Source organism: Hyla sarda, chromosome 1 (assembly GCF_029499605.1).
Source record: "Hyla sarda isolate aHylSar1 chromosome 1, aHylSar1.hap1, whole genome shotgun sequence".
In the NCBI taxonomy this organism is placed as follows: domain Eukaryota; kingdom Metazoa; phylum Chordata; class Amphibia; order Anura; family Hylidae; genus Hyla; species Hyla sarda.
Window position 1 is genome coordinate 211,103,137 of NC_079189.1, and position 25,844 is coordinate 211,128,980.

Genomic DNA, 25,844 nt, shown 5'->3' on the forward strand with positions numbered 1-25,844 from the left:
AATATTCCAAAAATTCAGCTTTTTTGTCATATTTTATTCAAAACATTTTTATAAAAAATGATATAAAAATTTTATACAAGCAAATGTGGTATCGATACAAGTTCAGTTGACGGTGCAAAAAATGAGCCCTCATACCGCCCTATATACGGAAAAATGAAAAAGTTATAGGTGGTCAAAATAGGGCGATTTTAGATTACTGATTTTGTACAAAAAGTTTTAGTTTTTTTTTAAGCGGTACAAAAATATAAAAGTGTCTAGCCATGGGTATCATTTTAATCATATTGACCCACAGAATAAAGAACACATGTCAATTTTACCGTAAATTGTACAGTGTGAAAACGAAACCCTCCAAAATGTGCAAAATTGTGGTTTTCATTTAAATTTCCTCTCTAAAATTTTTTTTTTTTAGGTTTGCCGTACATTTTATGGTAAAATCAAAGGTTTCATTACAAAGTAAAATTGGTCTTGCAAAACGCAAGCCCATATATGGGTCTGTAGAAGGAAATATGAAAGAGTTACGGATTATAGAAGGAGAGGAGGAAGAAACGAAAATGCAAAAATAAAATTGGCCTGGTCCTCAAGGTGAAAATGGGCTTGGTCCTTAAGGGGTTAAGTAACAGCCCTCTTTTCCCTATTTGTCAGATCTACAGTAGCTGTGATGTTTATAAAATGTGTTTAGTGTGTGTAGGAGAGAGGTTTTCAGAGGCCAGGGAATGCTGGGGGTTGTAGTCCCTAGCTGGCTTAACACACTGAACACATCTACAGTATGAGATAACCCAGTGGTCTTCAATCTGTGGCTCATATGGTTCACAACCCCATGGTGTGTGGCTGTCTATGAAAGTCCTTAGTTATGACTATAGGCCAGTGATGGCAAACCTTTTTTGAGCCCGAGTGCCCAAACCATAATGCACGCCAACTTTCTTTTCCTCAAATAGCCAGCACAGCAATTAAATCAGAATACTGAGGTTTAAGTTTAGAAAAAAAACAACTCCTGCAGTTGCCGTAACTAATTAACATCTTTTGTTTTAAAAGAGGAACACAACAGAGTTCAATGATCCAAACTTGTTTTTTTTTTTAATTGATAGTTTATAGTTCCCCCACATTAGGTTGTAGTGCCTCCACATTAGGTTGGCAGTATAGTTCCCCCACATTAGGTTGTAGTTGCCCCACATTAGGTTGGCAGTATAGGTCCCCCCACATTAGGCTGTCAGCATAGTTCCCCCACATTAAGCTGTAGTTCCTTAACATTAGGTTGTAGTTTCCCCACATTAGGTTGGCAAAATAGTTCCCTCACATTAGGTGCAGTATAGCTCCCCCACATTAGGTGCAGTATAGCTACCCCACATTAGGTGTAGTATAGTTCCCCCACATTAGGTGCAGTATAGCTCCCCCACATTAGGTTGTCAGTATAGCTCCCTCACATTAGGTGCAGTATAGTTCCCCCACATTAGGTTGTCAGTATAGCTCCCCCAAATTAGGTTGGCGGTATAGCTCCCCAACATTAGGTGCAGTATAGCTTCCCCACATTAGGTGCAGTATAGTTCCCCCACATTAGGTGCAGTATAGCTCCCCCACATTAGGTTGTCAGTATAGCTCCCCCACATTAGGTTGTCAGTATAGTTCCCCGACATTAGGTGCAGTATAGTTCCCCCACATTAGGTGCAGTATAGTTCCCCCACATTAGGTGCAGTATAGTTCCCCCACTTTAGCTGCAGAATAGTTCCACCACATTAGGTGCAGTATAGCTCCCCCACATTAGATGCAGTATAGCGAACTATGGCCACTTGCCCACAGAGGGGGCTCAGTCCCCATCCATAGACTTGCATTGTTGGGGTAGGACCTGACATCACAAAGGGGCGGAGATGTGGCGTCACGATACTCCGGGCGCGTAGTCGTGACACGGCAGACTATGAGGCTGCAGTGCTGTGTGGAGCTCCCAGAGGTGGGTGCTGCACGCAAAATAGCGGGGGTCCCCACATTTGGATAGGGAAAAAGATGTCTTAGGGCCAAAGTACCCATTTATAATTGTTCACTACTGCTCTAAATTGCCCTCCATGTTGCTGCTGCTTTTATGGTGAACAATTCAACATAAAAGAGCAGAATCCCCTTTTCTGTGTGTAATGGAGCCATCCCACTAGCTCTGGGACAACTGAAAATAAAAAAAATAAGCCTTTAGAGCAGAAATGTGATTAAATTGGCATAAGTTACAAATCCCATGATTCCTTGTTTGTAAGTGTGAGGTCACGTTTCTTCCTCCCACACATCAGACACCCCACCCATTGAAACACATGTGATCCGTTCAATTCAACAGACCAGTGTTTTCTGACCAGGGTGTCTTCAGCACCAAATGATCTTCCTCCCACTCAGTGGTCCCTCCCCCATTGAAGCAAAGACAGGCTCCCCCTAATCACCTGACTGGTGATGTAATGTCTCATGTCGCACTTCAACCTGGGAAAACCTGAGAAAACACTCAATTTGTATGCTGTTAAAATTAAACCTTGGGGGAAAAATCACAGAAGAATTAAGAGACCACCATCAAACACAGGTGCATAAATTATATTATGAACTACACTAAGTTTACAGCCCCTGTAGCATAGTCAAATAAAATAAAAAATCCAGGAATATCCCTTTAATGTTTGCAAGAAGAAATCTTTCAGCAAAGACATTATTACTCAGTAAAAAAAAATAACATGGCGAAGGATTGTTTACAATTCCCCTTATTATTTATTGTGGCTTAATAAATAACGTCCAATTCTTTAAAGGAGTAGTCCAGTAGTGACTCAGTGGTTAACAACTTATCCCCTATCCTAAGGATAGGGGATAAGTTGCAGATCGTGGGGGGTCCGAACGCTGGGGCGTGTCGACCTCCGCACGAAGCGGCGGCCGACACGCCCCCTCAATACAACTCTATGGCAGAGCCGAAGCGCTGCCTTCGGCAATCTCCGGCTCTGCCATTGAGATGTATTGAGGGGGCGTGTCGGCCGCCGCTTCGTGCGGGGGTCGACACCCGCTATCTGGCCGGAGAGCCGGGGCCCCGTACAGAGAGATCGCAGGGGGCCCCAGCGGTCGGACCCCCCGCGATCTCAAACTTATCCCCTATCCTTAGGATAGGGGATAAGTTTTTCCCCACTGGACTACCCCTTTAAGTATCTGTGAGCAAGAACAAAGTGAAAAAGAGCACGGGCCATAATATTAATACAGCCAGGGCCGGCGTCGGGGGGTGGGGGGGCAACCTGGGAAGTTGCCCAGGGCCCTCATCTAAAAGAGGGCCCCCTGAACATATTTATGTCCATACTGACAATACTGTATTTTTCCACATTTGAGCAAATCACGGCAAAATACAGTAGTGAGAATCAGTGGTGTTGTTAGTGGGGTCCATCCCTGTCACTCACTGTCTCACTGTGCAGCTGTAGTCAGGATCTAGTGTAGTGAACAGACTGGAGGCGTGCAGTGTTACTTGCACACATACATCAGCAGTGCACCTTCAGTCTTCTTCTGTCCTGTATGAGCTTCATGTCTGGACAAAGAGGAGGGGGAGAGCACGGCACGACAACCTGCAGAGGTCAAAGGCTATCAAAACCAGGAAGCTGCCTGTGCCATTTGTCCCGTCCTCCTCCTCAAAACATCAGCTGCTCTTCTCCTGGCTTCAGACACCCCCCTTTCACAGCTGTCCCAAGATCAGAGTAAAATATCTTTTGAGGGGACTGGCTACAAGAAACATTTAGAGGTTAGTGTATTACAGTGGTCTTCAAATTGAGCTGCTGCAAAACTACAACTCCCAGCATGTCCAGATAGCTATTGGTTAGCTATTGGACAGCTATTAATTTGCCGAATTTGCGGAAGGGACAACTTCCCCCATAAATACATCAGCCTCACGCTTAACACTGATGCGGTGTCCCGGTACCGTATCCTATCCGGTACCTGCGTGTGTGGGTCCCCTTAGCCAGAGTCCCTAGGACGTCGGGTCCCCATTGTCTAGTTCACCCCTAATCACCTCTCATCCAGATAGTTATTGTACTAATAGCTTACTTAGGAAACATGTAAATATTATATAAATGCCTATAAATAGTTAATTACCTGTCTATAGCATAACAGGACCTGTGGGTCACGTGGTTAGGTGAACTCTATGGTATTTCTGCTTGATGACCTTTGGAGGTCCTTGTGACGTAGTCAATCCCATCACACTGTGTAACAGTGAGTGACAGATGTTCGGACCAATCAGATTTGCCCCGCCCCTGCCCATATAAGGGAGCGGCGGCCATTGTTCTCTCTCTTGTTCCCGGACTGTCAAACGAGCAGGATCTGCGCAGCTGTATATCGCAGTGAGTTAGGCCTGAGTCTTGCGGCAACGGCTGATATATCTGGAATCGCGAGTGTATCAATCCCTAAGCACTCTGCAGGATCACCGGACCTTAGCTATCCCCTAAATCCGGACGGATCTGCAATAATTACCCTAAATTCAGAGACTTTAATTTATTTCAAGGTCCGCAACAATTGTCAGTCTTTGAGATATCTAGAGACTGTTTGCCTGAGACTGTTATTGTTCATTGGATGTACCGCAAGCATCTAAGTAAAGATCTTCAAGTTAAAGTTCACCTACTTTGTGGATCTTCAGTCATTTTATTACATGCACCTATCGTTACTGGGAAGGGCAGCGATAGGCCAAAGAATTACCTCAGCATACTAGCCCTCAGCAAGGCATCACGAACTATAGGGTTAACATTAACCCTTCATCTACCGAAACAATACCCCCACTACCAACACCCCCCAAGGGCTATCACACTGACATCCTTCATGATTTATCCCTCCCTCCCAGCCCATTTTTTCACACATTCTTCTACAGGGTATGTCCTTTTTTCAGATATATCTATCGCAGCAGTTATGGCACAACTCAAACTGCTTTGTTTAGTAGTTAGGTAGTTTCAGGGACATCGGTTCTGATAGTTGTCCTAACCACAAATTTTGTGTGTATATATATATATATATATATATATATATATATATATATATAGCAAGCAATGCAAAACAACAGCACTCCGGTTTAGATGAAAGCGTGTCAGGCTTTATTCATCAGATGCTCGACGTTTCAACCATCTCTCACGGTCTTTGTCAAGCAAATAACATGTGCAAGTGCTTACAATATATAGGGGTGAAACATGTGCAATAGTTTTGCATAATTAATTAGATTACAATATCAAAACAGTGTAAAATACCGTAATCACAAATAATCATAAAACAATGTTTAAACACAGTGAATAAAATTTGTATTAAGACGCCATAAGGGCGATATACTATATAGTGTTAGTGTCACATACAGTGTATATAGTGTCTAAAATCACATAAACAATATAGAAGAGGGAGGAGTCGAGGGTAGTTCTGGCACTGCCTACTCACAGTTCGTTTGTAAACATATGTCACGAGGAACGCCATGGTTGCTTCCGTCTCTCTGTGTGCGGCTAGACCGGAAGAAAAGCTCCGGTCATGTGATGCTCATGTGACATTTGTGTCTCGCACAGGCGCACAGGGGCATAAGGATGCAATGACCCGCAATGCGTGTCAACGCTCACTTATTGTCTGCGCATGCGTGCACGCAAGGTGCATCAGGGTATAGTTAGGTGCCGTAGTCACGGGCGCATGCATACTCACTCTAAGCTCTTACTCAGCGCCATTTTTAACTAGGGAATTATTACCCAAATTAATTAAGGGTCCAACACAGGTATAGCATTAGAAAGAAGAAACTAGACTTGTCTGTTTCAAGTCACTTCGCAGAAGCCAACCAAACAGAGAGTGATTTGAGATATATGCTGTTGGACCATGTTCCATACCCCAGACGTGGAGGAGACAGGATTAGTCTCCTGAAGCGACTGGAACTTAAGTGGATCATTGAATTACAGACACTTAAACCGAAGGGGCTCAATGTAGATTTTAAGATAACACACAAAATATGTAATGCATAGGCTACTGTGGCACCTCACGACTGTGTATGTTTGAATTTGTCAAAAAAAATTTTTGTAAAAAATTCCTTTTGTAAAATAATTTTTGTAACTTCTGTATATTTCTTTTTTCTTTTTATGCAGATGGAAACAGAGAGAGAGGATGGTGGCCCCCTCACCAGAATAACAACATGAAAGAACAAGAATGATTCCAATAATTTTTATAAAATATTTTACAAAATACTTTATATTATACAATAATTATTGCTTTGGATGCCGACTTTTATCTGTGTGGGGCAAGGTATGATGCCAGGGACATGGTACTTGATGTTTCCACTCTTTTAAGCTGGGTCCTTGAGTGAAGTCGCATATGTGGCACTTTTCCCAAACAAGAGCCGATTGGCCGGTCCCCTCCACGATATCTGTGGCACGAGTGAGTTAGATCCCTGTCCAGGGGTCACTCATTCGGCTGCTGAAAATCGGTATCGATGGGTTATCCAGTGCTGGAGTCCCAACGCTGCCTAACGGTGTTGGGGACCTGGGAGATTGCTGTGCCAGTGTGAATGGAATAGCATGATTCTGGACCCTTAATTAATTTGGGTAAGAATTCCCTAGTCAAAAAGGGCGCTGAGTAAGAGCTTAGAGCGAATATGCATGCGCCCGTGACTACGGCACCTAACTATACCCTGATGCACCTTGCGTGCACGCATGCGCAGACAATTAGTGAGCGTTGACACGCATTGCGGGTCATTGCATCCTTATGCGCCTGTGCTCCTGTGCGAGACACAAATGTCACATGAGCATCACATGACCGGAGCTTTTCTTCTGGTCTAGCCGCACACAGAGAGACGGAAGCAACCATGGCGTTCCTCGTGACATATGTTTACAAACGAACTGGTGAGTAGGCAGTGCCAGTACTACCCTCGACTCCTCCCTCTGCTATATTGTTTATGTGATTTTAGACACTATATACACTGTATGTGACACTAACACTGTATAGTATATCACCCTTATGGCGTCTTAATACGAATTTTATTCACTGTGTTTTAACATTGTTTTATGATTATTTGTGATCACGGTATTTTACACTGTTTTGATATTGTAATCTAATTAATTATGCAAAACTATTGCACATGTTTCACCCCTATATATTGTAAGCACTTGCACATGTTATTTGCTTGACAAAGACCGTGAGAGATGGTTGAAACGTCTTGGCATCTGATGAATAAAGCCTGACACGCTTTCATCTAAACCGGAGTGCTGCTGTTTTGCTTTGCTGGCTGTTTGTGGGGGCTCTTGACCTGGGCCCGACCAGCTTGCACCCATGAAGACCCCTGGGAGTGCGGTTCTTTTTGTTGAATTCTGATATATATATATATATATATATATATATATATATATATACAGCGCATAGTGAAAGTATTCGGCCCCCTTGAACTTTTCGACCTTTTGCCACACTTCAGGCTTCAAACATAAAGATATAAAACTGTAATTTTTTTTTTTTTTTTTTTTTTTAAGAATCAGCAACAAGTGGGACACAATCATGAAGTGGAACAAAATGTATTGGATATTTCAAACTTTGTTAACAAATAAAAAACTGAAAAGATTTGTCTTCCAACAAGACAATGATCCAAAACATAAAGCAAAATCTACAGAGCAATGGTTCACGAATAAACATATCCAGGTGTTAGAATGGCCAAGTCCCAACCTGAATCCAATCGAGAATCTGTGGAAAGAACTGAAAACTGCTGTTCACAAACGCTCTCCATCCAACCTCCCTGAGCTCCAGCTGCTTTGCAAGGAGGAATGGGCAAAAATTTCAGTCTCTCGATGTGCAAAACTGATAGAGACATACCCCAAGCGACTTACAGCTGTAATAGCAGCAAAAGGTGGTGCTACAAAGTATTAACTTAAGGGGGCTGAATAATTTTGCACGCCCAATTTGTCAGTTTTTTATTTGTTAAAAAAGTTTTCGTTCCACTTCATGATTGTGTCCCACTTATTGTTGATTCTTCACAAAAAATTACAGTTTTATATCTTTATGTTTGAAGCCTGAAATGTGGCAAAAGGTCGAAAAGTTCAAGGGGGCCGAATACACTGTATACCGTATTTATCGGCGTATAACACGCACTTTTTAGGCTAAAATTTTTAGCCTAAAGTCTATGTGCATGTTATACGCCGATACACCCCCAGGAAAGGCAGGGGGAGAGAGGCCGTCGCTGCCCGCTGCCGGCCCTTCTCTCCCCCTGGCTATCGGCGCCGCTGCCCATTCTGTCCCCCTGACTATCGGTGCGGCGCCCCATTGCTGGCGTCGATAGCCAGGGGGAGAGAAGCGGCGCCGACAGCCAGGGGGAGAGAAGGGGCAGCGGCACCCATTGCCGGCGCAGCTGCCCCGTTGCCTCCCCCCATCCCCGGTTGCATAATTACCTGTTGCCGGGGTCGGGTCCGCGCTGCTGCAGGCCTCCGGCGTGCGTCCCCTGCGTCGTTGCTATGCGCTGCACGGCGCGGCGCATGACGTCAGTGCGCCACGCCGTGCATAGCAACAACGCAGGGGACGCACGCCGGAGGCCTGCAGCAGCGTGGACCCAACCCCGGCAACATGTAATTATGCCACAGGGGATGGGGGGAGGCAACGGGGCAGCGGCGCCGGCAATGGGTGCCGCTGCCCCTTCTCTCCCCCTGGCTGTCGGCGCCGCTTCTCTCCCCCTGGCTATAGGCGTCAGCAATGGGGCGCCGGCACCGATAGTCAGGGGGACAGAACGGGCAGCGGCGCCGATAGCCAGGGGGAGAGAAGGGCCGGCAGCAGGGCACTAGACCCCAGGAAAGGCAGGGGGAGAGAAGCGGGCAGCGACGGCCCCTCTCCCCCTGCCTTTCCTGGTGATGTATCGGGGTATACACGCGCACACACGCACCCTCATTTTACCATGGATATTTGGGTAAAAAACTTTTTTTACCCAAATATCCTTGGTAAAATGAGGGGGCGTGTTATAGGCTGGTGCGTGGTATACCCCGATAAATACGGTATATATATATATATATATATATATATATATATATATGAACCAGATACAGGTGCAGCACTCCAACAAAAAAGTGATTTAATGTCTAATGTCAGCATTACAATGTTTCAGCTCCTCCTGGAGCCTTTTTCATGCTTGAAAAAGGCTCCAGGAGGAGCTGAAACGTTGTAATGCTGCTGCCTAACCAGTGTGGAACCATTACCAGACTTGGGAGTGGGGGTATCATTTTTAACCCCTTAAGGACCAGGTCTTTTTCCATTGTTTCCTCCTTATCTTTGAAAAATCCTAACTCTTTCAATTTTGCACCTAAAAATCCATTTGATGGCTTATTTTTTGCGCCACCAATTCTACTTTGTAATGACATCAGTCATTTTACCCAAAAATCTACAACAAAGTGAAAAAAAATCATCGTGGGACAAAACTGAAGAAAAAACACCATTTTGTTATTTTTGGGGGCTTCCGTTTCTACACAGAACATTTTTTGGTAAAAATGACACCTTATTATTCTGTAGGTCCATACGGTTAAAATGATACCCTACTCATATAGGTTTAATTTTGTTGTACTTCTGGAAAAAATCATAACTACATGCAGGAAAATTTATACCTTTAAAATTGTCATCTTCTGACCCATATAACTTTTAAATTTTTACGGGGCGGTATGAGGGATAATTTTTTGCGCCATGATCTGAAGTTTTTAGCAGTACCATTTTTGTATTGATAGGACTTTTTGATAACTATTTTTTTTATAAATTTTTTCATGATATAAAAAGTGACCAAAATTACACTATTTTGGACTTTGGAATTTTTTTGCGCATACACCATTGACCGTGCGGTTTAATTAAAGATATATTTTTATAATTCGGACATACCACATGTGGCGATACCACATATGTTTATTTTTATTCACAGTTTTTTTTTTATGGGAAAAGGGGGGTGATTCAAACTTTTATTAGGGAAGGGGTTAAATGATCTTTATTAACTTCTTTTTTCCATTTTTTTTTTGCAATGTTATAGCTCCCATAGGGACCTATAACACTGCACACACTGATCTTTATCATTGATTTGTTATCCCATAGGGTAACATTTATCAATGATTCTGCCGCCTGACTGCTCATGCCTGGATCTCAGGCACTGAATAGTCATTTGCCAGGAGGACACCGGACACTGGGAGGCAGGTAAGGGGACCCTCCTCGTGTCCTACAGCTGTTAGGGATGCCACAATTTTCCCGCAGTGGTCCCGAACAGCCCCCTGAGCTAGCCGGGGATAGTTTGATTTCACTTTAGACGTGGCGCTCAACTTTGAACGCAACGTCTAAAGGGTTAACAGCATGCTGCACCGCGATCAGTGCCGCGTACTATTAGCCATGGGTCCCAACCCGCTATGACGCAGGCCCCGCGTTGTAGAAAGGGAAAGGACCCAGGACGTACAGGTACGCCCTTGTTCCTTAACAGGTTAAGCAGTACACTTTATGTTAAAAAGGCCATATTGTCTTTATTCTGTAGGTCAATATGATTAAAATGATATGCATGAGAACATGCTTTACTATTACTATTGTACTGGTTTAAAATAAACTCTTTTTAACAAAATCAGTATGTAAAATTGCCCTATTCTGGCCCCTATAGCTTTATAATTTTTCCATATACGGAGATGTATGAGGGTTGTTTTTTGCACTGTTATCTGTAGTTTTTATTGGTTTCACTTTTGCATATATGGGACTTTTTGATCACTATTTTATTTCATTTTTCTGAAATAAATGATGTGACCAAAAAGCAACAATTTGAGGTTGTTTGTTTCTTTTTACGTATACACTGTTCACTGTAAGGGATCATTAACATTATATATTATTTTAAATCGGGCACCAAAAGCCAGAAGAAGACCGGGCCAGAAGATGGGACTGTGATATTGGCAGTGCCAGGGGAGCGGTGAAAGGTTAGTTAAAGTTTATTATTTTTATTCTGGCAGCCTGGTCATAGTGGATACATTTTTTTTTTTGCTGAAGTTCTTCTTCAGGGTGCGTTCTTGCACTTGTAACTAGCAGTCAGTTCCCCACTGCGGAAAAACTGCCTCTGGTTACACTACCATTCATTTCAATGGGTCTGCAAATCTGCCACTATTGCGGACTGTCCATGTACCCAAACAAGTAAATGTAGCGTAACTCTCAGTGGAAACCTAATGCTAGTTACAAGCATGTGAACGTTCTCCTAAACACAGAAAATATTTACTATAGATCTTAGATTTGGACCCTGATGCGTTTGTGTTATGGCTTTAGATGCTTTTCCCCTCATTGGGATCTCAGGCCATATTCACATGGTGCGTGATCAGTAACCTAGTGATGTGTATTCTTTATCACAAAACAGAGGAAACCAGGAAAATCTTTGGTCACGCAATTCGGGGGCCCCATTTTTAATTTTGCCCAGGGCCACACTTACTCTAAAACCGACGCTTAATACAGCTTCCTGATAATATACACCTGGTCATTTATGTGTGGGAATAAGAGAAGTTCTAGGTAAATGATAATAATCCCCTTCTTCATGTGTTTGTTTTACCTGTCACTTTTCAATAGGGCTCATAGTAAACTGTTATTATTGCCTCAAAGTAAAATGCGACGATGTATGAAACCAGCTATTACCTATCTGCTTCCAGACATTGAGCACAATAGGTTTTCTTTCCAAAAACAAAAGCACATTGTAAAACAGACGTGTACAAACAAATTACACAGTCACAATATGGTATTACATGGATTTAGTAAACACCCATTGCTTTCCATATATGAATATGTGGTGTCTCGGTACCCTATTGCATACCGTACTTTGGTTAGGGGTCCCCAAAGTCAGAGTTCCTAGTAACTGTGGGGTTCCGCTTCTTTAGTCATCCCCTAGTCACCCCTCATATAGTTAATATATTGCTAAAATAAATGTAAATACTGTATAGAAATGTATTCTTACCTTGCATAGTGTTGCAGGGCCTATGGGTCATGTGACTGTAGTTTAGTCTCTATAGTAGGTAAAAGGACCTTTGGAGGTTCATGGGTCAGGTGATACCCACAAAGTCTTGTAAAACTGATTGACAGATGGTGGTGACCAATCCTAAAGCGGCCAGCCCCTGCCCATATGAGGGAGCTGCGGCCATTAATCGCTCTCTTTCCTCGTGGGCTGCTGATGAGTAAAGATTTGCACAGCTGTCATCGGCAACCACTGGGCCAAAGCCTGCCGGCCTCTGCTCGAATCGAACAGTGAGTTCTTACAAACTTCCCTGCTACGTCTAGCAAGGACCCTGGACCTAAACATAACCCTAAATCCAGATGATTTGCGCATACTAAATTCTACTAATCTAAAGAACTTACTAAAGTCCCAACCATTCGTCAATCTCAGCTAAGCTGTACATAGACTTTCTTATAAAGACTGTTCCTGTATTCGCATGTTACAGAAAATCGTCAGTAAAGTTTACGAAAGTTTTCAGCAAAGCTCTGGTTGTGGACAATACTTTATTCTGCATCTACCTATCGCTCTTGGGAAGGGTGGCGATAGGCCAAGCCATACAGCATTTAACCCTCACCCTGGCGTCACGACTGACAAGAGTTAATTATAATCACAGCAACACCCCCAACTGTCATACATACACCCCCCCCCCACCAAGGCACCACACATTTATCTTGTAGAAACAAACAACTGGTGATGAATATAATGTAATCCAAAATATCATGGAAACACATATTAACAAGTGATTTTGTGACCTGTTTAAGTGTTTATTACTGTACATACAAAGAAATTCAAGCTGTCATGACTTTCGTCTATTCTCCCCTTCCCTTTAAAGTTTCTCAACCATAAGCCCATACTGGCCATGACCTTAGGCTGCTTTCACACTATAAAAATTAATCCGTTACAAACGTCCGTTAGAAAGGCCCTGTTAAATGGCCGTTAAACAATCCCATTAAAGTCTTTTTGATTTTTTGATTATCCGTTATGACCCGTTATAGTCCGTCATGCACTAATTTTTCTTCCGTCACAAGAAACGGGTAAATTAACGGCCGTTATTTTTAACATTGAAGTCTATGGCTGACGGATGAGCCTTTATGTCATCCGTTTGCACCCAGTTTATAATCTCCGTTATAACTTCTGAGCATGCTCAGAAGAGGTGACATCAGCAGACTCCTGCAGTGCTGAGGGACTACTACTTCTTCCATCATAGAACAGACTTGTTTCCATAATGGGAGTAGTAATTCCCTGGCTGCGGGAGTCTGCAGACAGCTGGGGAGGCTACATTAGTGTTTGTACTACTACCCCCATCATGGAACAGAGTCTGTTCCATGATGGGGGTTGTAGTACAGGGGCTGAGGGATTGATCGCACCGGGTTTCACTTCTGAGACCCGATGCGATCCGAAGTTATTAAGCAGGGGAGCGGGCAGCAAGCTCCGCAACCCTGTGATGTATCGTGTGTTTTAACTTTCATTTTTTAATCCCCCACGGGGAGCCCTGAATGGTCGGTGCTGAGGAGCCAATCAGGGCTCTCAACGGGAGGTTTACAAGTGAACATTGTGAGTAGCAGGGGCCATATCTATATTAAAAGCGCTGTGGGAGGCAAGATATAATGCGCTGCAGGGGAGGGGCAGACAAATAGCCTATATATCTAGTCCCCCAGCAGCGCATTAGATATGACCCCCGCCCCCATTAATAAATATGTACCCCCCGCGGGTGCATTAAATATATACCCCCCGCCGGCGCATGTATATCTGCCCTTGCAGCGCAGCGCTTCTATATACATATGCCGCTGCAGAGCTATATTTGAAAAGCATTCTAGCAGCAGCATCGGCCGCCTGATGCTGCTGATAGAAATACTTTTCATACATAGTTCTGCAGCGGCATATGTATATAGAAGCGCTGTGGGGGGGGGGGGGGGGAGATAACGCTACACCCCCAGTGCTTCTATATACATATACCCCTGCCGCCATATGAATGAAAAGTATTTCTATTAGCAGCGCATACTGCCGGGTGCTGGTATATGTATGTTGAAGCACTGGGGGGGGGCAGACATATAGCGTTATCTGCCCCCCACAGCGCTTCTATATACATATGCTGGCACTTCGCTATGTATGAAAAGTATTTCTATCAGCAGTATCGGGCAGCCGGTATATAGAAGCGCTGCGCTGCGAGGGCACATATACATGCGCCGGCGGGGGGTACATATTTTATGTGCCGGCGGGGGGTACATATTTAATTCACCGGCAGGGGGTTTATATTTAATGTGCCGGCGGGGGGTAGATATTTAATAATGCGTCAGCGGGGGTCATATATAATGCGCTGCTGGGGGACTAGATATATAGGCTATATGTCTGCCCCCCCCCCCTGCAGCGCTTTATATCTTGCCCCCCACAGTGATTTTAATATAGATATGGCCCCTGCTACAATGTTCATTTTTAAATATCCCGCTGAGAGCCCTGATTGGCTCCTCAGTACCGGCCATTCAGAGCTCCCCACGAGGGATTAAAAAATGAAAGTTAAAACACATGATACATCGCAGGGTTGCGGAGCTTGCCGTCCGCTCCCCTGCTTAATAACTTTTGATCGCATGAGGTCTCAGAAGTGAAACCCGGTGCAATCAATCCCTCAGCCCCTGTACTACAACTCCCATCATGGAACAGACTCTGATCCATGATGGGGGTTGTAGTACAAACACTAATGTAGCCTCCCAGCAGTCTGCAGACTCCCGCAGCCAGGGAATTACTACTCCCATCATGGAAACAAGTCTGTTCCATGATGGGAGTAGTAGTAGTCCCCGCTGTGGGAGTCTGTAGGCAGAGGTGTTCGGCCATACATGAGGGATAACGGGTCTTAACGGATGAATATTCATCCGTTATTAAACGTCCTTTTTTACACAGAAAACAAACGTTTAATAACGGATGAATGCTCATAGTATGAAAGCAGCCTTATTCCTTCTTGCCACATTTATTTATTGCTCCCTTTTAATCCTTTTTATCTTTCCACCATAACTAGGTTTTTGACATATTTTGCAGATCTGTATAGAGATTTGTGTTATTTACATGAGTCTATGTACCCAGAGGGGAAAAGAAACAACTATAACTGGGTCATTCTCATAGAAATCAACTAATCTAGTATGTCTTTGTAGGGTTGGAGTAAACTGGAATACCTAGGGACCCCATAGAAATGTAATGAGAACAAACATCAAACAGATGTTATCCTTGGTCAGATTCAAACCCAGGACCCCAGAGCTACAAGCGTAAATCACTTAACCACCATGCTATGGGAAATCACACAGTGTTACAGCAGAATTTTTCAGCTAAAAAAATTCAATGTGAAAAAAGAAATCACAAATACTTCACAGGGCCTGATGCAGTTGAAACCAATGTAAAGTAAAGCTGGGTGTTGTTTCTAATGGGCTGTGAAAGTTTTTTTTTTTTTTGCCAGGTGCCCCAAGTCTCTCATTCTTGACTCCATGTTCCACTGTGGATTAGGACAGACACTTTATTTGGGGGCACAACTACTTTCAAGGGCATTCTGGTATAATCATTTTTGGAGCTTTTGGGGGACTATTAAAGTTTGGGGCACATTGTGTGTACAATGTAGGACACAGTAATTATGAGGACACTGTGGATACCACTAATGTTGGGGCTTGGGGCTCTCTGCTTTGCACTATGGGTTAATCCTATTGGGACCTTTTCTTTTGGTCAATACTATTTGGGACCTAACTATAGAGGGATAACTTTTAGGCACTATGGAGTCGCAGTTACTGTGAGAGGAACTATTTGTTAACCACAATTATTTTTATGAGCAATATTTATTGAGTTATTGAGGGTAATGTTATGAGATTGTGGAACTATTTCTTCTAGGGACACAGGGGATGCTTTGCATGCCACTATTTAATGCCAGGGCCACTATTTGTAAACAATTATTTTGAGGACTTTCATTTTTTGTCACTGCCTTTAGTGGCACTAGGCATCCAGCCAGCACAAGGTCAGACACCTATTTTCCCTCCCCACCCCCTTTTTTAAAAATTACATGTGCTTCCCTTTAAAATGTGGTGCCCCTTTGCTATGTCCTATATGTATGTTTCAAAACTCTGTGCATCACTTGACCTATTTTGCTGTAAAGTGATGGGGATGGTGGCTGCCTTTAAGCCTAGGGAGAGGCCTGTTCATCCAGGTTCGGTGTAGTGAGAACACTGGTGTAGGCAGGAGTGGAATTTATCCCCCTATTGTGGAAACCTGTTAAAAAATCACAGCTGGGGCTTCCTGACGGCAGCTAATACTTACAGTGCAGGGAGCACCCAAGTAACAGCAGCACTCTTACTGTGTAACGCCACTTGCTCTGGCTGGGCTGGAGTACATGACCGGGTGGTGGGGGTGGCACAGAGGCCAGAAATGAAGGCTGAGGGCATGGTCTAAGCTGGTAGCCTTGGTTCTGTGACCCTAAACCTGTGACCCTGGAAGTGTTCCTCTGCACCAGAAACATGGACTGCAATTTAAACCTGCCAGATGAGTATGAAGGGGAACAAATGGTGTCTGGAGGAGGACAGGGGAGCCTGATCAGGGAAATAGAGACTGTAAGGGGGGTAGAGGGGTCCAAAGAAGGTCAGATGTCTTTAGAAGAAGCTGAAAAAACTGGAGGGGGACAGTACATGTGTGGGATTTGGATAAACTGAGAAGAAACAGTTGTGGAATTATTATATTGAGGTGTGCAGAGTGTTGCAGTATTATATTCAGGGACACAGTGTGTGGCATTATTATATTCAAAGGTGCAGTGTGTGGTGGGTTATATTCAGGGGATGCAGTGTGCTGCAGTATTTTATGCATGGGTGCAGTGTGTGGCAGTATTATATGCAGGGGGTACAGTGAGTGGCAGTATTTGGCAGTGTTTGGCAGTATTATATTCAGGGGCACAATGAGTGGCAATGTTTTATTCAGGGGTGCAGTGTGTGGCATTATTATATTCTGGGGCACAGGGTGTGGCAGGGTTATATTCAGGGGGTACAGTATGTGGCAGGGTTGTATTCACTGACATGGGTGCAGTGTGTGGCAGTATTATATGCAGGGGGTAAAGTGAGTGGCAGTATTATATGCAGGGGTACAGTGTTTGTCAGTATTATATTCAGGGGCACAATGAGTGGCAATGTTATATTCAGGGGTGCAGTGCGTGGCTTTATTAGATTCTGGGGCCCAGAGTGTGACAGTATTATATTCAGGGGTACAGCATGTGGTAATGTTATATTCAGGGGTGCAGTGTGTGGCATTATTATATTCTGGGGCACAGGGTGTGGCAGGGTTATATTCAGGGGGTACAGTATGTGGCAGGGTTGTATTCACTGACACAATGTTTGGCAGTATTATACTTAGAGGGTACAATGTGTGGTAGTATTATATTCAGGGAGTACAAGCAGAATTATTATATTTAGTGGCACAGTATGTGGCAGTAAAATATGCAGGGGTGTAGTGTGAATGTATTAAATGCAGGAGTATAGTGTATGGCAGTATTATATTGAGAGGTGCAGTATGTGGTTGTATTATATTCAAGGGCACAGTGTGTGGCAGGGCTATATTAAGGGGTGCAGTGTGTGGAAGTATTATAATTAGGGGTAACGTGAAACACCTGTGAGTCACTTTCATTGTGTATTCTGCCTAATGGTCCTATGAGAGCTGTAGTCACTGTCAGGGTCCGGACTAGTGGCTGGTGAAGACACTGGAGGTGGATCCCCTGTACCAGAGAGGCGATGACGCGGGCCGTACTGGGGAATCGATTCTAAGCAGTTACTGGTGTTCACCAGAGCCCGCCGCAAAGCAGGATGGCCTTGCTGCGGCAGTAACTACCAGGTCGTGTTCCCCAGTAGCGACTCGACCTCTCTGGCAGCTGAGACTGGCGCGGTACACAAGGACTAGACAGAGGCGAGGACAGACGTAGCAGAAGGTCAGGGCAGGCAGCGAGGTTCGTAGTCAGGGGCAACAGCAGAAGGTCAGGGTACACAGGCTTGGGACACACTATAACGCTTTCTCAGGGCACAAGGCAACAAGATCCGGTGAGGAGAGGAAGGGGAAGTGGGTTTTTATAGGTTAGGGAGTGATTGGGCCAGGCACCAATTAGTGGTGCACTGGCCCTTTAAATTTAAGCAAGTCGGCGCGCGCGCCGGGAGGAAGTAGACGGGGGCGACAGATGAGTGAGACGGGGCGCAACCCAAGGGCGGACACGAGCTGTGCCTCGGATCGCGTCCCCTCTGGGGACCAGAGAGCAGCGCTCGCGGTCAGCAATGCCGACCGGAGCGCTGCAGCCAGAGGAACGCCGTGAGCGCTCCGGGAAGGCAGCGGGACCCGGAGCGCTCGGCGTGACAGTACCCCCCCCCCCCTTGGGTCTCCCCCTCTTCTTGGAACCAAGGAATCTGTAGATGAGTTCTTTGTCTAGAATATTGTCCTCTGGCTCCCAAGACCTCTCTTCGGGACCACAATTCTCCCAATCAACAAGAAAACATTTTTTACCTCTGACAATCTTTGAAGCGAGAATCTCTTTAACCAAGAAGACGTCAGAGGAGCCCGAGACAGGAGCAGGAATGGTGACCTTGGGAGAAAAGCGGTTAAGAATGAGAGGCTTGAGAAGGGAAACAAGAAAGGAGTTAGGAATACGAAGAGAAGGAGGAAGATGAAGCTTGACAGGGTTGATTTGACTTTTGACCCTAAATGGCCCGAGGTAACGTGGACCCAGCTTGTAGCTAGGGACACGGAACCGAATATATTTGGCAGAGAGCCACACTTTGTCACCAGGGGCAAAGACAGGAGGAATTCTTCTCTTCTTGTCCGAATGTTTCTTCATACGAGAGGAGGCCAGCGAGAGCGACCTTTGAGTCTCCTTCCAAATAGAGGAAAAGTCCCGGGTCAAATCATCTACGGCAGGGACTCCAGATGAAGTGGGTGACGGCCGTACACCACAAAGAATGGAGACTTGGCGGATGACTCAGAGTCTTTGAAATTGTACGAGAATTCGGCCCAGGGTAACAGGTCAACCCAATCATCTTGGCGGGAGGAGACAAAATGTCGCAGGTAGTCACCAAGGATTTGGTTTACTCTCTCCACTTGTCCATTAGATTGCGGGTGGTAGGCGGAGGAAAAATTCAATTTAATCTTTAATTGGGTGTAGAGTGCTCTTCAAAATTTCGAGACGAATTGAACGCCTCTATCGGAGACGATATGCGTAGGCAGTCTGTGGAGACGAAAAATGTGCAAAAAAAATGCTTCGCCAATTGTGGCGCAGAAGGGAGGCCAGGGAGTGGAATGAAATGGGCCATTTTGGAGAATCGATCAACGACCACCCAGATGACAGTGTTGCCATGGGATACAGGAAGGTCAGTGACGAAGTCCATCGCTATGTGTGACCAAGGCTGTTCGGGAACTGGCAGAGGAAGAAGAAGACCTCCGGGCCTTTGGCGAGGAATTTTATCACGTGCGCAGACAGTACAGGAGCGTATGAAGTCAGTTACGTCTTTTTCAAGGGAAGGCCACCAATAGTGTCTGGCAATCAGCTGAGTGGATATTTTGATTCCAGCGTGACCTGCCAGGTGGGAGGAGTGACCCCATTTGAGAGTCCGGAGGCAAAGACGTGGAGGAACAAAGGTTTTTCCTGGAGGAACTGGTGCCAGGGAAGCCGGAGCAGCAGAGATCAGACACTCAGGGGAAACGATGTGTTGGGGAGCGGTTTCTGCCTTCGTGGCATCAGTGGAACGAGAAAGGGCATCCGTCCTGACATTCTTGTCTGCAGGATGAAAATGTATCTGGAAATTAAAGCGAGCGAAGAACAATGACCACCTGGCCTGGTGAGGATTTAAACGCTGAGCGAACTGTAGGTATGACAGATTTTTGTGGTCAGTGTAGATGGTGATCGGGTGGAGAGACCCTTCCAGGAGATGCCTCCACTCCTCGAGTGCCATTTTAATGGCCAGCAATTCTCGGTCACCAATAGCGTAATTTTTTTCAGGAGGGGAAAATGTTTTAGAGAAAAAACCGCAAGTGACGTTTTTTCCTTTAGCATTTTTCTGAAGAAGAACCTCCCCGGCTCCAACCTCGAGGAAGAATGGTTTCAGTGGATCAGGCCTAGTCAAGACTGGTGCGCAGGCGAAGGCGGCCTTAAGGCGAGTAAAAGCTTCTTCTGCTTGGGAAGGCCAGGATCTCGGATTCGCATCTTTCTTAGTCAGAGCCACAATGGGAGCCACGATAGTGGAGAAGTGGGGGATAAACTGACGGTAGTAATTAGCAAATCCGAGGAAGCACTGGATAGAGCGAAGTCCAGAGGGGCGTGGCCAATCCAAGACTGCGGAGAGCTTATCGGGGTCCATTTGAAGGCCCTGTCCTGAGACCAGATATCCTAGGAAAGGTAAGACAGGTACGTTCAAAGAGGCATTTCTCAATTTTGGCATAGAGATGGTTAACTCGGAGGCGCTGGAGCACTTGGCGAACATGGAGGCGGTGTTCCTCTAGGTTGGAGGAGAAGATTAGAATGTCATCGAGATAGACCACCACGCAAGTATACAACAAGTCCCGGAAGATCTCATTGACAAAGTCTTGGAAGACTGCGGGGGCGTTGCAAAGACCGAATGGCATGACCAGGTATTCGAAGTGACCATCTCTAGTGTTAAAAGCAGTTTTCCACTCATCTCCTTCATGAATTCTGATGAGATTGTACGCGCCCCTGAGGTCAAGCTTGGTAAAAATCTTTGCTCCGCGCAGCCGGTCAAAGATTTCCGAGATGAGTGGCAGAGGGTAGCGGTTCTTTATAGTGATCTTATTGAGCCTGCGGTAGTCAATACAAGGGCGTAGAGACCCATCCTTCTTGGCAACAAAGAAGAATCCTGCTCCAGCAGGAGAAGAAGACTTCCTGATGAAACCTTTTTTGAGATTCTCCTGAATATATTCTGTCATGGCCTCCGTTTCTGGAGCGGAGAGAGGGTAAATCCTGCCACGGGGCGGCGTGGTCCCAGGGAGCAAGTCAATAGGGCAGTCGTAGGGCCTATGTGGTGGTAAGACCTCTGCCTGTTTTTTGCAAAAGACGTCAGAAAAGTCTTGATAGGCCTTTGGAAGGCCGAGCAAAGGAGAAGCAACAGAGACTTGGCTGGTGGGAAGCGACTTAAGGCAGCGTGAGTGGCAGGAAGAACCCCAGGATTTTATGTCCCCCGTGGTCCAGTCGAGGGTAGGAGAATGCCGTTGGAGCCAGGGTAAGCCAAGAAGGATGTCTGAGGTGAAATTAGGCAGGACAAAGAACTCAATCCTTTCTTGATGGCGAACTCCTACGGTCATGCGTACGGGGGCCGTGCGGTAACGCACGGTAGAATTCAGGTGTTCTCCGTTAACTGAGGAAATGTAGAAGGGCTTGACTAGACGGACAACAGGGATGTTAAACCGGTTGATGAAAGAGGCTTTTATGAAATTTCCTGTTGAACCAGAGTCCAAGAATGCCTCCGCAGAGAAGGAGGCTTTATCAGCTGGAGAAATCCGCACTGGAATAGTCAGGCGTGGAGAGGAAGAATTTACACCCAGTGACGCCTCTCCCACGATCACTAGGTGCGAGCGTTTCCCTGATGCTGAGGACGAATGGGACAGTCCTTTAGGAAATGTTCAGAGCTCGCACAGTATAGGCATAAGTTCTCGTTCCTCCGGCGAGTCCTCTCTTGCTGGGTCAGGCGAGACCGGTCCACTTGCATGGCCTCCTCAGCGGGAGGCACAGTAACAGGCTGCAAAGGATGCAGGAAGAGAGGAGCCAGGCGCGGGTATCTCCTGGTGCGAACGAGATCTTTCTCCTGGTGGAGCTCCTGACGTCTCTCAATGTAGCGCATATCAATGCGGGTAGCCAGGTGGATTCGTTCAGTCAGGGAGGAGGGTATCTCTCGTGCGGCCAGACAATCCTTAATATGGCTGGATAAACCTTTTTTAAAGGTCGCGCAGAGAGCTTCATTGTTCCAGGCCAACTCAGCGGCCAAAGTCCGGAATTGTATGGCATATTCGCCCACGGTAGAGTCTCCTTGGACAAGGTTCAGTAAAGCAGTTTCTGCGGACGAGGCACGTGCAGGTTCCTCAAAGACACTGCGGACTTCAGAAAAGAAGGACTGGACTGAGGCAGTGGCAGGATCGTTGCGGTCCCAAAGCGGCGTGGCCCAGGCCAAGTCCTTCCTGGAAAGTAGACTGACGACGAACGCCACCTTAGACCGTTCAGTGGGGAATTGGTCTGACAACATCTCCAAGTGCAGGGAGCATTGGGACAGGAATCCCCGGCAATTTTTAGAGTCCCCGTCAAACTTATCTGGGAGAGACAGGCGGACTCTAGCAGAAGAAGCAGCAGCTCGGAGAGGAGGAGATGCTGGAGCTGGCGGTTGAGGCTGTGGAGGCAGGAGCTGTTGAATCATGGCGGTCAACTGCGACAGCTGTTGTCCTTGTTGAGCAATTTGCTGGGACTGCTGGGCAACCACGGAGGTGAGATCAGCGAGGCTTGGCAGCGGTACCTCAGCGGGATCCATGGCCGGATCTACTGTCAGGGTCCGGACTAGCGGCTGGTGAAGACACTGGAGGTCGATCCCCTGTACCAGAGAGGCGATGACGCGGGCCGTACTGGGGAATCGGTTCTAAGCAGTTACTGGTGTTCACCAGAGCCCGCCGCAAAGCAGGATGGCTTTGCTGTGGCAGTAACTACCAGGTCGTGTTCCCCAGTAGCGACTCGACCTCTCTGGCAGCTGAGACTGGCGCGGTACACAAGCACTAGACAGAGGCGAGGTCAGACGTAGCAGAAGGTCAGGGCAGGCAGCGAGGTTCGTAGTCAGGGGCAACAGCAGAAGATCAAGGTACACAGGCTTGGGACACACTATAACGCTTTCTCAGGGCACAAGGCAATAAGATCCGGCGAGGAGAGGAAGGGGAAGTGGGTTTTTATAGGTTAGGGAGTGATTGGGCCAGGCACCAATTAGTGGTGCACTGGCCCTTTAAATTTAAGCAAGTCGGCGCGCCCTAGGGAGCGGGGCCGCGCACGCCGGGAGGAAGCAGACGGGGGAGAGAGGTGAGTGAGACGGGGCGCAACCCGAGGGCGGACACGAGCCGTGCCTCGGATCGCGTCCCCTCCGGGGACCAGAGAGCAGCGCTCGCGGTCAGCAATGCCGACCGGAGCGCTGCAGCCAGAGGAACGCCGTGAGTGCTCCTGGAAGGTAGCGGGACCTGGAGCGCTCGGTGTGACAGTCACTCTGTAGTCAGATCTGCAGTGATGAAGGGTAAAACAACAACAACTCCCAACGTAACTTTTCCACTACTTCCATCACTCTGGAAGCTGTAATTTTACATGGTAATAAGCTCTTTAGCACTTCCCCTTTACTTGGCAATTGTTTAATTTATTATAGGCAAAAAAAAAAATTGTAATAGGCTACACCATGGGCGTCCATCATGCCAAAAAGGGAACCTGTAGTTAAAAAGTTTAATCCCACCCCTGGATGTAGTTCAGAAAGACTGTATAAAACCCAAAAGGTTCTTGGAGGTTACAGGGGTGCTCCCAAATCACACAGTTATTCCTATCCACATATAAAGTTAATTGGTAAGGGTCCAACTGCTGGGGCTCCCACTGTTTAGAATTGAGGAAAATTTTCTCTAGAATGAATGAATGATCAGTGCTACATACATTCCCTGTCAGACTGCAGAATATTGTCAAGGTCATAACAGTTTGAGCCACACGGAAAAGAGAAAAGAAAACATCTACAATCCGAGAAGTCATTACTTATTCTGATCAGCTGTATGTAGTGCCAAATTTAACTTAAAAATGTAATATGTCATATCCATCCAGGGACAGTGTGCATGTAAGCCAGTGTACCTAGCTAGGCCTAGCATGCAAACTGTGTTATCATTATGGGAAAGGGATTTGGTACACCTCTCCTGTATTGGGGCTTATCTTTTAAGACCCTAGCAAAATATAGACCGACTTAAAAAACAAACAAAAGAGAACAAACAAGTAATCAACATGCACGTTGTATTGAGCAACACACTTTAGTGACACAACAGAGAAATATAAAATCACATTACCACCTGCAGTAAATGAGATCTAAGCTGAAAGCCGGAAAGAGAACAAACTAGTAATCAACATGCATGTTGTATTGAGCAACACACTTTAGTGACACAACAGAGAAATATAAAATCACATTACCACCTGCAGTAAATGAGATCTAAGCTGAAAGCCGGATATGGGAGCCACGATAGTGGAGAAGTGGGGGATAAACTGACGGTAGTAATTAGCGAATCCGAGGAAGCGCTGGATAGAGCGAAGTCCAGAGGGGAGTGGCCAATCCAAGACTGCGGAGAGCTTATCGGGGTCCATTTGAAGGCCCTGTCCTGAGACCAGATATCCGAGGAAAGGAAGACAGGTACGTTCAAAGAGGCATTTCTCAATTTTGGAGTAGAGATGGTTAACTCAGAGACGCTGGAGCACCCTGGCGAACATGGAGGCGGTGTTCCTCTAGGTTGGAGGAGAAGATTAGAATGTCATCGAGATAGACCACTACGCAAGTATACAACAAGTCCCGGAAGATCTCATTGACAAAGTCTTGGAAGACTGCGGGGGCGTTGCAAAGAACGAATGGCATGACCAGGTATTCGAAGTGACCATCTCTAGTGTTAAAAGCAGTTTTCCACTCATCTCCTTCACAAATTCTGATGAGATTGTACTCGCCCCTGAGGTCAAGCTTGGTAAAAATCTTTGCTCCGCGCAGCCGGTCAAAGATTTCCGAGATGAGTGGCAGAGGGTAGCGGTTCTTTATAGTGATCTTATTAAGCCCGCGGTAGTCAATACAAGGGCGTAGAGACCCATTCTTCTTGGCAACAAAGAAGAATCCTGCTCCAGCAGGAGAAGAAGACTTCCTGATGAAACCTTTTTTGAGATTCTCCTGAATATATTCCGTCATGGCCTCCGTTTCCGGAGCGGAGAGAGGGTAAATCCTGCCATGGGGCGGCGTGGTCCCAGGGAGCAAGTCAATAGGGCAGTCGTAGGGCCTATGTGGTGTTAAGACCTCTGCCTGTTTTTTGCAAAAGACGTCAGAAAAGTCTTGATAGGCCTTTGGAAGGCCGAGCAAAGGAGAAGCAACAGAGATTTGGCTGGTAAGAAGCGACTTAAGGCAGCGTGAGTGGCAGGAAGAACCCCAGGATTTTATGTCCCCCGTGGTCCAGTCGAGGGTAGGAGAATGCCGCTGGAGCCAGGGTAAGCCAAGAAGGATGTCTGAGGTGCAATTAGGCCGGACAAAGAACTCAATTCTTTCTTGATGGAGAACCCCCACGGTCATGCGTACGGGGGCCGTGCGGTAACGCACGGTAGAATTCAGGTGTTCTCCGTTAACTGAGGAAATGTAGAAGGGCTTGACTAGACGGACAACAGGGATGTTAAACCGGTTGATGAAGGAGGCTTTTATGAAATTTCCTGTTGAACCAGAGTCCAAGAATGCCTCCGCAGAGAAGGAGGCTTTATCAGCTGGAGAAATCCGCACTGGAATAGTCAGGCGTGGAGAGGAAGAATTTACACCCAGTGACGCCTCTCCCACGATCACTAGGTGCGAGCGTTTCCCTGACGCTGAGGACGAATGGGACAGTCCTTTAGGAAATGTTCAGAGCTCGCACAGTATAGGCATAAGTTCTCGTTCCTCCGGCGAGTCCTCTCTTGCTGGGTCAGGCGAGACCGGTCCACTTGCATGGCCTCCTCAGCGGGAGGCACAGTAGCAGGCTGCAAAGGATGCTGGAAGAGAGGAGCCAGGCGCGGGTATCGCCTGGTGCGAACGAGATCTTTCTCCTGGCGGAGCTCCTGACGTCTCTCAATGTAGCGCATATCAATGCGGGTAGCCAGGTGGATTAGTTCAGTCAGGGAGGAGGGTATCTCTCGTGCGGCCAGACA

The 25,844-nt window shown here is 46.2% G+C and overlaps 1 long non-coding RNA gene across 1 annotated transcript in view; it reads right to left on the reverse strand.

Moving 5' to 3' along the window:
• LOC130362910 (uncharacterized) overlaps positions 1 to 25,844 on the reverse strand; it is a 158,783-nt gene that overhangs the window by 76,476 nt on the left and 56,463 nt on the right. The window lies entirely within an intron of this gene.